Below are 14,793 nucleotides of genomic sequence, written 5' to 3'. Positions count from 1 at the left end.
AACAATCTGGGGCCTGGCAAAATGGGAACCTACAATTCAATTCAACCAAAGTGTTTACTTGATAGCATTGATTACACAAAAATGTACCATTGTTGAAAAGAGACTTCTTTGACTACTAGGCAAAGATTCAATATATTAAAATCCTGTTTATTGTTGTTGTAAAGAATAAACAACTGTTAGCTCAAATAAGGCCCCAGCTTAAATACGAATATAGCTGGATTTGACCTGAATCACTATCATACAAAATTAGCATGCTTGTGATTTTAAGCACCTTATCCATTAATATTCAGACTATAGAAAAGAGCAGAACAACAGATTGCTGATATTTAGAACAAAGTTTAAATAGGACCTAAATTAAGGCATTTGCTTACTGTTCATCTCCACCAAGGATATTAGCAGTATATTATAGTGGAAAGAGCAAGGACTTTGTAGTGAGGCAGACGGGAGTTCCAAGTGCAACTCCACTACTGTCTAGCTCTGTGATCTTGGATCAAGTCATCTCTTCAAGCACCTCAACTGCAAAATAGGGATGATAATATCTATTTTGCAGGGTTATTGTGAAGATAAGAAATGCATTTATGACAAACATCTAGCACAGTGGGTAGAATAGTAGATAATAAATTATAGCTATTGTTATTATAAACATTAATTAGTCTTTAGTTATAAGTCAGTAATTTCCTTCTAGTCTGTGGTGTTTGGGGAGGTGTAACTCCAATGATTCCTATCCCTTTGCACTGTGTTCTTAGGTTGATTCTGTAGCAGTTTGATCTCTGTTTACAAAGTCTATTACTAGTGTGATAAATCCTAGAGTCAGTCTGCCCTAAGTCTTTGCTCAAAATGAGCTCACACTACCCTCATGCCTTTCGTCTATATTTATTATGTCCAAACCCATCTGACAGTTGATAGTTTCCTTGCTATCCACAACCAAACCACATATAGAAGTGGGAGGGGTGGGGAGGAGAGAAGGATTTGAGATTTGAGCCAATTCAAGTGTAGATTTGGAACATGGGAGTAGGGGAGTTGGGGGAGGCATGGTAGAGAAATAGGATAGTATTATTCAGCAGAAATAGAAAGATAAAGACTGTTTATGGCTCAGTCTGCACTCCAGAATGATAATGCAATAAGCTAAATTCCACACATGGTTTTGAAGCACTTTATATGAGAGGAATTAACCAGTCTGTCAACTCCAATACAAATAACCTCAGAATTCTTCCTCCACATACCTCAGTGGCTCCTAAGAGGTGATCTGCCTCTGAAATATATGCATCAGCCCTGCAGGAATAGGAAAGAGGATCTCTAAGCGAGCCTAGCAAAGTCAGAATTTTGAGATAGAGACTTTGAATAGATGAACTTTTATGAGTAAGCAAATTATAGCCTAGCCAGGGTGATTTTATGCAGCCCACAAACTGAGATGAGTTTTTGCATTTTTAAAGAGTTGTTTAAAAAAAAAAGGAAAAAGAATATCAGCCTAACTTTGTGGCCCATAAAGCCTTAATAATCATTATTCTCCCTTTACATATTTACTGTCGGGTCCCTTAGAGATATAGTTTGCTGGAGGAGGGTAGGTCTCACCAGAGGCTGCAGGATGTCAAACAATTTGCTTCGAATCCCAGGGTAGGCACTTGCAGGAAAGGAGGCATCAGCACCAACAAAGAATAGGTTTCTATTTCTCCTCTCCAAGAGTTCTGGAGACCTGGCAAACTAATTGCATACTGAGAGATTGCTGGGCTAGAAAGAGTGAAAGCTTTTATTGGGTTTAGAATACAGTATTGCCTTTGTTCTAACTGGGTAGTGGAATGCATCCTTTCATTAACATTGCTTTCTCAGGCCTTTAGGCTAAGTCCAGTTCATAAGTACTTTCTGAATGCTGCATCAATGAGAGACAAGCCTCTGATCCATGTCCTTGGCCCAGGAGTAGCAAATAATTAGGTTTATAGATATAGCAAGTGGGTAAGTGGAGGTGTTTCTTTTTTGCTTGCATATTTCTACTTTCTCTTCTACACATTAGTAGAAAATAATACCTTATGTCTAGGGAAGCAGACTCCTAACTGTTTCAACTGTTCTTCAAACCAGAGGTGGGGATTATAGTCCTAAAAGAAATGAACCACACCTCCAGGCACAGACTAGGTTCATTTCTCAACAAGACCTAGGAGAAGAAAAAACTCGGAAGGCAAGGGTTTTCTACCTATATGCATGAATGACCATTATATTTCAGAAATACTTTGGTTCAAAGAATTTATAGCATTTACATTTCTTGCTACCTATGACTTTAATTGTTCAAAAATTTTTTCTTGCCACAATACCAGAAGGTAGATACAATTAGCCCCTTTACCAATAGTAAACCTAGAGCTTTGAGAGGACAGGTACCCTGCCCTTAGATGACCTAGCAAGTCAGAGAAAACACCAAGAATGAAAGCAGTGTTCCTGTCCTTGGGCATCCTGCCACTATCCTAGACATGGGTAGCTTCCAGATGGAGCTGAAATCAAACCCTGTATCTCTAGCGATCAAATCTGGCCGTTTCTGAGTCTGCTGTTTTGTTGTTTGATGACTGGGTGGATGAGCCTTGAACGACGGGGAAAAAAATGTACTGAATGAGTGTTTCACCAATCTACCTTCCTGCCAGCACCCTGGCTCCTCAAGAAATTGATATGTTGTGTCACTGCGAGTGGTTATGAGTCAGCCACAGGCAGGAAGATGATGGAGTCATTGGCTGTTTTCTTTGTAATTCAGCATTCCTACCTGGTGTGCAGTACATTTTTGTCATTCCACAGCAGTCTGCTGTGCCCTCAGTAAGCCATCCTAAGTTTGTTTACATTAGCTGTCCAGCTGTCAAGCTGTAAGCCTCCTGACACCCCTGTCTGCCTGATGGGACAAGATGAAATTTGTGTTAGGAGTCGCCTTTCAGGGAGATGAGTAGGATATCCAAAGATTTCCAGAGACTATGGTCCATGTGTGTAAGATCCCTAGGACTCTAGTCCCTAGGCCTGGGGAATAAAGAGCTTTTCAGGAATAATTTTCTGGGCCTGGGTCCTGACTAGATGAGGGCTAGTTTCTTGGTGTTTCTGTCCCATTGTGTCATGTCTAGGAAAGAAGCTCTGGCCAAGTAAATTTTCAAGGCAATTCATATACCTGCTAAAAAGTATATACAGATCAATTAAGGACCAGTCGAACCTTCTTTTGTTTTAAACATCCTGTAAAACCTTCCCAGGAGGGCTTTTTTCTTTTTCTTAACAATATTGGCACTCACTGCACTAATCTGGGACTTGCAACTGACGAGGCTGAGCTTCTGGTCGAGTGTCAGTCCTCCTTGATTTTTTTCAGATCATTTTACTGCAACCAGTACGTGTGTGTGTGCACGCATGCACACCTTTCCAAAACAACATATTACGTCTCTTGTTTAGGGCCTACCTGACTCAGGAGAATGCTATAAACAACAGCTCTCACTGGAGGTCCGCCTTGTCCCAAAGATTTGGGACCAGACAGCCAGATATGTGACAGTTCTATTTATTCTCTTTCCCCTTCCCTGTCTCTGTCAATCGTGAACTGTTTTCAACAAGGCTTGCTTCCTCTAGAATCCAACTTAGCATCCTGAAGAAGCCTGAGGCCACTCCTATAGCAGGAAGCTGCCCTAGATTTGGGCAGTAACCAGTAGAACTTGATACTGACGCTAGAGTGTAAAAATAAACACCTCCTACAGTGCTGTCTTAATCCATTGGCATCAGAGTCGCTATTATTAACCTATAGGCCTCACAGTCAGCTGTGTTGAGCAGACAACAGCCTGGACAGACCCATCCTGCCAGCTTGGGATCAGACTATTTCTTTCCTGCATCTACTGGGATCTGATCTGGGGCCCGTGGAGAAGCACCATCAGTCTGGGAGCATGCCCCATGACAGGTAATACTAGAGATGGATTAGTATCTTCAGTTTGGGAGAGCCTTAGGCTCCCAGGGTCAGCTTGCTAGTCCAGGGTATGATCAGCACAGGATGACTGGTCAGTCCTAGCCCTGGGAAGAGAAAAAAGGAACATGACTCTTCCCATTTCCTTTTGTTCTTTGACAGATTTTGCCTGCCAGTTCACTGGACCTGGAGCCTTTAGGTTTTCTGGGAAATTGGGAAAGGAGAGAGGAAAGTACGCCATTGGTCATCTGCCAAAGATATAATGATAGTGACCATGACTGAGCACTTACTGTGTCGGGCACTTTATATACATCTTATTTAATTCTATGTCAAGCCTTTGAGGGAAAATATGACAGTTTTACAAATGAGGAAGCTAAAGTTTAGTGAAGTTAAGTAACTTCCCAAAGTCCACAGCTGGCAAATATTATGTGAAATTTGAACTCAGGCCTGTCAACACCAAAATCCATGCTCTGAATAATACAAAACCTAGGTTCCTGAATACTCAAAACCCAGGCCAGACTCTAGCCACCTGCTTTAAAATTTTTTGCTTAAGTTATATCAATATACTCTCACTTTAGTATTATAACTAAAGCAAATACTGTATAACTGGTATACAGAAATAGTTTTTGCTGCTACCTATTAGTCAGGCAGTCCCACTGCTATTACCAGCTACACAGTGAGCTGGACTTGGAGACTGTCATCTACATATGTTAGAAGATAAGTCACCTCTGGGAAAGGCTTTGACTCTGAGGAGTCTCGGGGACTGTGACTCCTTGGCTGAGAAAAAGACCAGACTGGAACCTAGGGGAGCAAGGCTTCGTGATGTGCTCGAATGAAAATATTTCCTTGAAGGCCAATTAGACTTCTTTCTTTTCTTTCTGCTACCCCACCCTGTCTCTACAACTGGCTTCTGTAATTCAATCTAGATTCTTAGAGCCTACTTCACTGTGCATATGTGGCCTTTTATTTACAGCTTTTGAAGACTGATTGGATAGCAGCTTACCAGACTGCTCACCTCAGCCCAGTGCCAGGGTGGGGAGCCGGGAGGGAGGAAGGGGAGGTTCCCTCTGGCCTAGCTTCTTGGAGCCTTGGAGCCAAAAGGCACAGCCAAAGGAAAAGCAAAATTTGACCACACTAAACAGTTGAGAAGAAGCATAAGGGCCTTATTTGTCCTAGCTAACTTGCTCCTGCAAATATACACTTGAGAGAAGTCCTCCAAGCAGAGCAGCCTGATTACTCTCTGGTTTTGGTTTACCTGTTCTCTTGTTGCTCACCTGCCCCTAGCATTAGGAGGCTTTATCTCTTTATCCTGTGGGCCTCATTCACTGCTGCATCCTCCATACCCTCATCTGAAGAATTCTGTCAAGGTAGGAATTAAATATTTTCTATTTCTCTTTAGTCCTCTTCTCTCTTCCTACTCAGGTCTGTCAACACCTACTTCCTCAAAAGAGGATTTACAGCCAATTTTCAATCTCTGGAGACTTCCAACTCTAGCAGTTAGAAGCCAAGCACCTGGAAGTAAAACTGTGTCTGTGTCTGTGTATTTATGTTGAAAGGCAGGATGGTGAGAGGGAGGACATTTATTAGCACCCTGCATAGGAACTTTCCCTTGGGCTGCAGGTTTTAATTTGGCTTAGTTTGTAATTAGAGCTGAAAGAGACCTTAGGAGGTCATCTGATTCAGGCTTCTGCCTGCAAACAGGTGCTATGAGTTGAGCTAAGGAGGGAATCAAATGGTTGACCTAATGGAGAAAGGCTTTTGCTTACTGATTCGGTCAATGAAAGAGAAGAATTTTTTTTCTGGGTATAATCGCTTTTGAGCAGAAAGACCCTGGGACAAAGCTGAGTTTATTATTATCAGATTCTTATGGAATAAAAGAAAGCAACTCTTTACAACTCAGGGCCAGTGGCTTCTAGCTTATTCTTTTCCTGGGTATAATTCCCAGTGCTGCAGTCTCCATTCATTGAATTGGGGCTTTGGGAGCTTCAGGCACAGCTGAGCCTGAGAGGTAAAAGGCTTGGAACCTGTCGTGGGTTCCTCCCCTGGATATTCTGTCAGTGATTTTGATTACCTTAAAGGTGCCTGCATATTTCCAGTTCATAAGGGAGGAGATAAACTTGGGGAAAAGAAGATATACCCACGCCAAGTGTTCCTAGAAAAGAGCTCTTTCTGCTTTAGAGCCAGACCTCTTCTAGAGTGTCGATATTTGACTTTTTTAGAACTGGACTTTTAGCTGAACCTTTCTGTAACATTGTTGAGAAGCCAAAAGCAAAGCAAGCTGTGCTTCGAAAGAGGACTCTAAATTGGAGAGGTCTGATAAGAAAGCAGCTGGGTGTGTCTGGGACAGCCCTTCAGGCTAGGTCTCTCCTAACACACCCCCAGCATTCTGGAGTCCAGAATAACACCACCAGTTCAGAACACTGGCCTCCTCAGCTAGGAGCAGCTACACACAACCCCAGGAAAGACAGAGGAGCTCCTTGACGTTGGCTGCTATTCCATTTGAGGAACCAGATTCCTGATGCTGTCAGGCTTCTAACAGCCTGTGTATTCTTTCCTTGCAACTCAGCCCAACACCCACAGGAATCACTATTACCACTAATTCTTAAATTTCCAAATTCTTTCAGCATCTCTCAACACATTTCAGAGAGTACTTGAAAAATTAAGTCTCCATCAGATCTCATGGCCTATAAAGATGTGGAAACTTGGCCATTTTCCAAATATATTTGATTTGAGAGCCATAAAGCAAGAGAGAAGAGATGATTTCTGTTATCCATAAATTTCAGTCCCCATTCCCCAAGCTCAAAAAGCCATGCTCAGTCTCGCTTTTGCCCAGAGGTTTTTAGAATTTCTTCCTCTAAGCCTTAGAGTGCCCTGGAGAGAGGGAGTTAGAATATATGAGGCTTTAGGCCTCCCCTGCTTCAACCAGAGTAGCTGTTTTATGTATTGGGGCTGAAAAAGTTTGGAACCACTGCACTAACTCTTATCCCACATCCTGAAACATCTTTCTTGCTGCCATAGCCCTTTCCAGAGAAGTGTTGGCAATGATTTTAATAAAATTATGAGCCCTTCAAGTTGGGCTCTTACCCCTGATCATCCAGCCTGGTGCTTTATACACAGTAGTACAATGGATGCTTATGGCCTGATTGAGTGAGTGATTGACTCCTGAGATTATATTAATTAATGGCTTTGGCATACTTCTAGCTCACAAAAGAGCATATAGTATACCATAGTTTATTTTGATTTGTTATGATTTGAGCACTTCTGACCTTTCCTATTGGAATCAATCATTCAGTCTGAGGTGAAAACATGGTAAAGGGAGTTACCTAACCTAGGTTGTTGCTGGTGTAGAGATTACCTGACTAGGTCAACACAAGCAAAAGTACTTCTTGTTGATTTCCAAAGAGCATCCAGAGATGAAAGGTAAGCAAAACGATTATTGGGAAAGACTAGGGACAAAGGTCTACTAAGATTATGTAATCTTATGTATTTTTTAATACTACTTGCTTTCGCTAAAAATGACCTGCCTGGATGGTTTTCAAGACACCTTAGTGTCTTGATTGTGGAAAATATAGATCTTTTTCTTTGCTAAGTTACACTTATAACATTATCCAAACTATTTATTGGTAGCCTCTGATGTAGATCATATTTTTTTTCTGTTTGGCTTTATTTTGTTTTTAATTAACTTATGTTTTATAAAAGTTACATATACATTTAGTGTTTTAAAAACCAAATAATAGGAAAAGGAAATTAGTGGGAAAATTGGCAAAATCCAAATAGTCTGAGAGTTTAGTTAATAGCAATGTATTCCATGTTAATTTCTTTGTTTTGACAAATGTGCTATGATTATGCAAGAAGGCAGCATTAAGGGAAGGGGTCGAAGGATATACAGGGACTCTGAACTGTCTTTACAACTTTTCTAAAAATTGGTCCAAAATAGTTAACTTTGAAAAATGTATACACAGCAATGAAGATCTTCACAATGAAATAAAAAATAGTGCTAAATCTGGCACAATCTGAGCATCAAAATCAGTAATACCAGCAATGGATTATGACCCACTGAGTTTTTTAAAACAAGAATCCAAGAGTCTGTACTTATACCAAATAGATAAATAAAGGAAAGAACGAAGGAAGGAAAGAAGGAAGGAAGGAAGGAAGGAAGGAAGGAAGGAAGGAAGGAAGGAAGGAAGGAAGGAAGGAAGGAAGGGAGGTGGGAAGGGAGGGAGAGAGGGAGGCAAAGAGAAATCTGTTTTATATTAGAATGTCAACTAATAAATGTAGAAGGAATAATAGAGGAAAAAAATCATCTTTCAACCATCACAGTAAATAACTGATCCAGACAAAAATCATCAATGGTTGCTAGCATTTTTAAAGAGTAATAGCAATACTCTACATTTCTGTAAAATGCTTTTAGATTATAGAGCACTTTGACACACTGTTTTGAGTAGGCTACTGTTGCATCTATAGCAAGAAGTATAATGTATCTCCCCTTAGCCTCCACATCTTTGTTTTCACCTCATGACTCCCTATTAAATAGCCTTAGGAATGCCCAGTAACCAATGCTTATATTCATACATGTTTTTATTTTCACTACCCCTGGATCTCTCTAATAATCTGTTGCTACTTGATTCTCTTTGAGATTTTTATCCTTTATTCAAAACATTTCATACATAGCTGATTTGAATTCTGTATCTGACATTCTTAATATCTGAAATCCTTGCAGATTAAATGTATTATTGTTTTCTATGTCATTCACTCATAATACCTTTCTTCCATGAGTATTTGTGATCTTTAATATAAACTAACTTTTTTCTTAGGCTTAAGTTGGGCATATTTTCCTCCAGAGAAGATCTGTATCTGCTTATGCAAAAGTGGGGGGAACCACCAACCCTGGATCACTTGAGCATATTTCAAGTGTCTCAGCTTAATGTGGGAGTCTCAGGTTTAGCTCCCTCACCTTTCCAGTAGTCCAAGTCTTGTCATTCTGACCATAATTAAAATGCTTGGGGAATTGGCCCACAAGGAACTCTGATCCCCTCACCCTTGCTTACTCTGCAGCTCATAACTTTTTCCCCTTTTGGGTGGTGAGGAGAGTAGCCTCAGATTTTTCCTATTTACTATGAGCCCTGAAATGCTTTAAAAAGTTTCCGTTATACAGAATCTAGTTTTTTTTGCAGAAGGTAGTCCCATAATATCTTATTTACTAAAATGCAAGAAGCAGAAGTCTCTCTATACAATTTGATATCCTACTTTTCTTATTTACTTTTAAGCCTTTTTCTGTACCAGTAAACATTCATTATAAACATAATTTCTATGTTTTCATTATATTCCATTGCATGGCTAGACCACTATTTAATTAGTCATTTTTCTATTGGATATTCAGAATATTTTCAATTTTTGCCATTGCGAGTAATACTGCAGTGAACATTTTTATGGTGATGTGAGGTAAATTGGGTGAGGAGGGGATTTAAAGAAAAAGCATAACTGTTACTCTGGGAAAGGGTTGTAAACTCAAATGCTTTATAGAATCCAGGCAAATAATGCAAATGAGTAAAGTGAGCCAGTGAGCTAGCTACGTACAAAAGACCATAAAGAGTGGTCGGTACATGTCAAACTGAAGGGCATGTGCCCGTCTTGTGAGGGAGGCCATTTCTCAAATCCAGCTGATTGTTACCACCTAGGAATAAAGGGCCAGTGTGGTCAGTTCTTCTGATTTTTTTCCAAGCAAGACAAACTGGAAATCCAGATTCATTCTTTCTTTCTTTCTTTCTTTCTTTCTTTCTTTCTTTCTTTCTTTCTTTCTTTCTTTCTTTCTTTCTTTCTTTATTTTAGAAATCTTTGAATTTTTTTCTGGTGGCATTTTTACTATGCAAGCTACATAATATCTGTTGACACTCAAGATATGGCTATTAGGCTATCATCTTGCAACCTTTACTCTCTGGTCATGACTGTGGGAATAAATGGTAGGGAAATATTGACTAAAGACATAGCTGTTCAGTCATCTTTCTATCCTTAGTATGAAAATGGAGAGAAATGAAGGGTTAAGAGTTTAAGATCCTGGCATTGAAGATTTATTTACTAAGCAGTTTACTAAAACTCAGATTTTTGGTTTTCATCTTCCTTCCTTCCTCTCCTCTTTCTCATCAAATATGCTGTTCTCAGGCTAAGCTAACTTTCCAAAAGCTGCTAACCCTGCTGAGCTTGTCATTGTTTATTTATCGAACAAACATGGTCATGTTTAGAGAGTGGCTGTATGGATCAAATGAGATAATACAAGTAAGTGCTTGGCATAATAGCTAGAATATAGTAAAAGCACAATATATTATTAGATCAATGCCTGAAAAATTAGAAGGGAGACTCAGCGTGATGTGAAGAGAGAGTCCCAATAACTCCTACGTTTTCAAGCTTATCTTACTAGTAGTCCAAATAAAGCTAATTTGAAATAGAAATATCAGTTTGGCTTGAGCTGTGTTAAATTTGAGGTAATAGTAAGAAATACCTAGCTATTGGAAATTTGATTCTGAAAGAATGTAATGTTTAGAAATCGACAGCATAATAGGAAGGGCTAAACATTTTGCAGGTTGCAGACTTGAGATCTGAGTCTTGTTGTAAATATACTTTTAAATATGGGCCAAGTATTGCTGTATTAAAAAATGAAGAGAATGATCTAAGAAATAGAACTAGGAGGATTGGTGTTATAAAAAACAAAGGGGAAAGGGTTTCAACAGGAGAGGATGGCTAAGTGTCACAACTTAAATATTATAAATTTGAAAATTATAACTGCTTCAGACCAAGTATTTCAAGAAGACAGATTTCTGGTGCTTAAGAAATGGTAAAAGAGGAAGTAGAATTAACAAAGTTCATTCTTTTAAGTATTTTGGTGTCGAAAAAAACAAAAGAAATGGGGAATTATCCAAGGTCCCTGGGTTGACGTGCCAGTGATGGCTAAGATAAAAGACAAAGTGATTGCACCATTTTACAGTCTTCCCAGCAGTGTATGAGGGTTCTGATTTCTCCACATCATCATCAACACTTGTTATAATCTGTCTTTTTTATTTTAGCCATTTTAGTAGGATAAAGTGGTATCTCATTTTAGTTTTGATTTGTACTTCCCAAATAGCTAATGATGTCGAGATTTTTTAAATGTGCTGTTGACCATTTGTATGTCTTTTTTGGAGAAATGCCTATTCAAATTCTTTACCCCTTTACTTAATTTACATGTATTTTTATTGCTGAGTTGTAAGAGTTTTACTTCTTTACATATTCTGGATAGAAGTCCCTTATCAGATATATGATTTACAAATATCTTCTTCCGTTCTGTGAGTTGTCGTCTCACTGGCATGATTGTGTCCTTTGAAGCACAAGTTTTAAATTTATATAAAATTCACTGTTTCTTTTGTCACTTGTACTTTTGATATCATGTCTAAGAATGTGTTGCCTAAATCAAGGTCATGAAGAGTCATTCCTTTTTTTCCTAAGATTGTTTTAATAGACCCTTATTCCCCCATGTGAATAGCAAGGGTCTTCTCTTCCAAACCTTTTGAGTCATATCTGTCCACCATTCACTCATTTATACTCAAGGAACATCTCTTTTTGGACCATTCTCATTCTGCAAGACTCTGAGCACTGTGTTTTATGGGAAACACGAAATAAAAATTATACTGTTTTATGCACTGAATATTGGGGATACAAAGATGAATATAACTTGAACTTTGCAGTCTAGAAGAGATATTAAAGTGGATATGCAAAAAAGAACAACAACCATGTAAGGTGGGAGATGATTCACTTAATCAAAAGCTCTTAAGAACTAATGTTGGTTTCTGATGGAGTTTGCATCAGTATGTAATGAAATGAGAAAAATAATGACAGTATGTTTTCTTTTATAAAATGATGATGATAGTTAATGTATGGTGTTGGGGTTTTTTTTAATGATGCTACTTGACAATATTAAAATTTGGCAATTCTATATTGACCCCCTGGTTTTTGTGGGATTTTTCCTTGTCCGTAAGATCAACAGCCTGTAGCCATAGGTTCAGAAGGTAGATCATTTCTGGCTCTGGGGTAATCAGTGGAGACTTGATAGAGAGCTGGTCTGGGCCTTATAGGTTTTGGATAATTCTGAGTACAGTCAAGTATAACAGGCAGAAGAATCTGATCAAAGGCAACAGAGTAGAAATGAGTTTATGAAAGAGATTTGAAGGACTACATGATGGGGTGTAGTAGAGAGGACAAATAGACAGCCCAAGATGGAGGACCTTGAAAGCCAAATTGAGAAGTTTGAACTTGATTCTCTGGGTAATGGGAAACCATTAAAAGGGACAGGAGGAGTCACATATTGAAGAATGAAGATACTTTAGGGAGATGAATCTGGAAATTAAATTGCAGGTAAGAAGACTAATTCAGAGGCGGTCGAGATTTCTAATGTGACAATATTTGTCTTTTGTGTCTAGCCAAAAAATAATTTGATCTTTTATCAGAAACCCTATAGGTCTTGGGCAGTAGTGGACGGAAGGTAAATGACGATGTGGTCTGTGATGCAGTGAAGTCAGCCAAATACTGGAAATATGAGAGCTGCCACCTTTGATAGGCAACTGGAAACATTTTCTAAGTGGCTCTCCAGTGCAATGCATGGCTTAGCTCACAGAAATTTCAGGGACGAAGATCCTGGGCCCAGAGCTCTTATAAAAAGAAGCTAGAACTCCAGGCACTTGGTCATGGAAATTGACTTTGCCCTAACCTAATGTCTGCTTATCCAAACCTCTTTGACGTCTGTATCAACCAGTGGAGAGGGAAATACAATGACACCATTTCTATTCCTTTTACTTCCCTGTGAGGATCACTAATGGTTAGTTAGTTTTATGAACTGCAGCCTCCCTCTCTCCTTCTCTTCCTCATTGTTTCCTGCTTTGTAGGATCAAAGGTCCATGGCCCCTCAAATAAGTCAAGGTTGTAAATAGGTTTGGGGGTCTTTAGTCACTTCTGTTCCCTCTACAGTTCAGCTCATCTCAGCATGAGTTTCACAGGGAATAGAAAAAGCAATAAGGGGAAAGAAACTACATTTCTTCTGGATCCCAAGTGGCAGCTGCTTAGCCTTCCTTTTCCTGTGGTCCTGGCTAGTGGACTTAAGGCTTGTTCAAGGGATCTGAAATCCAAGGGATTGGCTATGGAGTCCAGAGAGTAGTCAGCACTGGGGCAGGGCTAGTGCTTGAGGGCCAAGTCCAGCTTGAGACCATCTCTGTGTTCAAGGGTGGCAGCAAGGGGCAGTGGCATGAAGTGGACAGAGACAGTAATGCTACTTACTATACAACTGGCTCTGGCTGTGGCTTCTCTGGTGTTTACTGATTCTCATAAAACTGGCCCAGAACCTGAGAAGGGTGAAGCAAGGAGGTGGGTGGAGGGCTCTGTAGGTCTACAAATAGAACAGATACTTCCTTTCCTTAGCCTTCCTTTTCCTAGGAAGATAGGCCTACTGGCTCCTTGGCTTCCCCAAATAAATCCTGCTGCCCTACAGATTCAGCTGGACCCACTCAGTCAGCACAGACCAAAACTGATGTAGGTGAGAGGGGACAGATCTACTCCAGCCACATTAGCAGACCCTCTAAAGATCCAGGGAACTTAGACCCTGTGTTAGGAAGGAGGCCTGCAGCCAGCTAGGTCCTAAGGCTCACTTCCACACTGTATATAAAAGCCTGTGGGTGGCCCAGTCTTTTTTCTGAGACAGACCCCATTTCTCTGAAGAGGCACGCCTTGGAGAGCCTAGTGCTGTACATCCATAAGGACTGAACTTGGTGTTACTGCCGGTCCCTACAGCCTCCCTTCAGGGTTTCAGGAACCCCCTCCCAGGCTGGCAGCTCCACCCTGAGGCTAGTCTGGAATCCTAGTGAAAGGAAAAAGCTGGAAAACAAGGAGTCATTCAGAGTGGGCAAAAGGAGGAGGGAGAGGTTTCTGGCGAAGATCTAAAAGGAGGGGCCTAAGGAAGGAAGGAAGCTCTAAGCCTCTGCCCAGACTTTTCCCTGAGACGCCTAAGGACAAGAGAGGAGTAGGCCCAACGTTCTCCCTAATTTCCTTTGCTGCCTTGAGAGTTTTCATCTTCCAGCACTGCTTGCCCTCAGTGGCTGACTCCTTTCTCTACCCTCCTCCTTCCCTAGACTAAAGGCCCAGAGGGACTGACAGGGAGGGAGGCTGAGCGGCTGTGCTGTGGGCATGCCTGCTCCTTTCCCTTCCCCCTTCCCTTAGCAGCAACGTCACCGCAGCACCAGCAGCAGCAGCAGCGGCGGCAGCAGCAAGGATGGGGCTGGGATTGCGCAGCCTCCCTGCATTAGCAACGATGCCATTGTATTAGCAGAAATCAGATCTTAGGAATTCGGCCCGGTTCCCCCTGTGTGGTCCCGTGGAACAGTGCCTCAGCTGAAACTGTCAAGGTAGAGCTTGGTTGGAGTGCAAAAGGAACAGAAGCCTCCGGGTTCAGCTCAAGGCTCCTTGCAGAGGTATGGCTCAGTGGAGCTGGGGGGAGGGGCAGGGCAGGGATGCTAGAATAACGGATCTGCACATTTGGGCTCTGACTTCTGAGGATTGGCTTTGTCTTTCCAAAAGGAAGAGAGAGAGTGAGTGAGAGCTTGAGAGCAAACATGAGACAAGCTCATCCATGCATATATTTGGGCTGTGGTGCAGAGATGAGGAAAAGCAGAGGCTTGGGCTGATGCTCTTTTATGAAGAAGCAGAACAGCCCCTCCTTCCTTTCTGGGCATTTGTAATCAAGCTGCTATAGTACGGGTCAGGGTGGGAGGGGTCACATCTAGAAACAAAGGCTAAATTGGAGGAGATACCCCTAAAGCTATTATAAGTTTATAATGGAGAACATGCAAGGATCCACACAGCTTTCAAGAGTGAGGGCTGGG

The 14,793-nt window shown here is 40.8% G+C and overlaps 1 protein-coding gene across 3 annotated transcripts in view; it reads left to right on the top strand.

The window, feature by feature from the left end:
• Positions 1–14,793, top strand: part of RUSC2 (RUN and SH3 domain containing 2) — a 51,729-nt gene that overhangs the window by 17,930 nt on the left and 19,006 nt on the right. The window contains exon 1 of one of the 3 annotated variants that reach the window (XM_016130349.2): positions 9,738–14,382. The exons of the other annotated variants lie outside the window; for them this stretch is intronic. The gene's annotated coding sequence lies outside the window, so the exon portion shown is untranslated. Of the gene's footprint in view, positions 1–9,737; positions 14,383–14,793 lie in introns of those variants that run through there. 3 annotated transcript variants of the gene reach the window in all.

The sequence above is a fragment of the Rousettus aegyptiacus genome, unplaced genomic scaffold (assembly GCF_014176215.1).
Source record: "Rousettus aegyptiacus isolate mRouAeg1 unplaced genomic scaffold, mRouAeg1.p scaffold_m13_p_3, whole genome shotgun sequence".
Lineage (NCBI taxonomy): Eukaryota > Metazoa > Chordata > Mammalia > Chiroptera > Pteropodidae > Rousettus > Rousettus aegyptiacus.
This window is presented reverse-complemented; position numbering and strand designations above follow the sequence as displayed.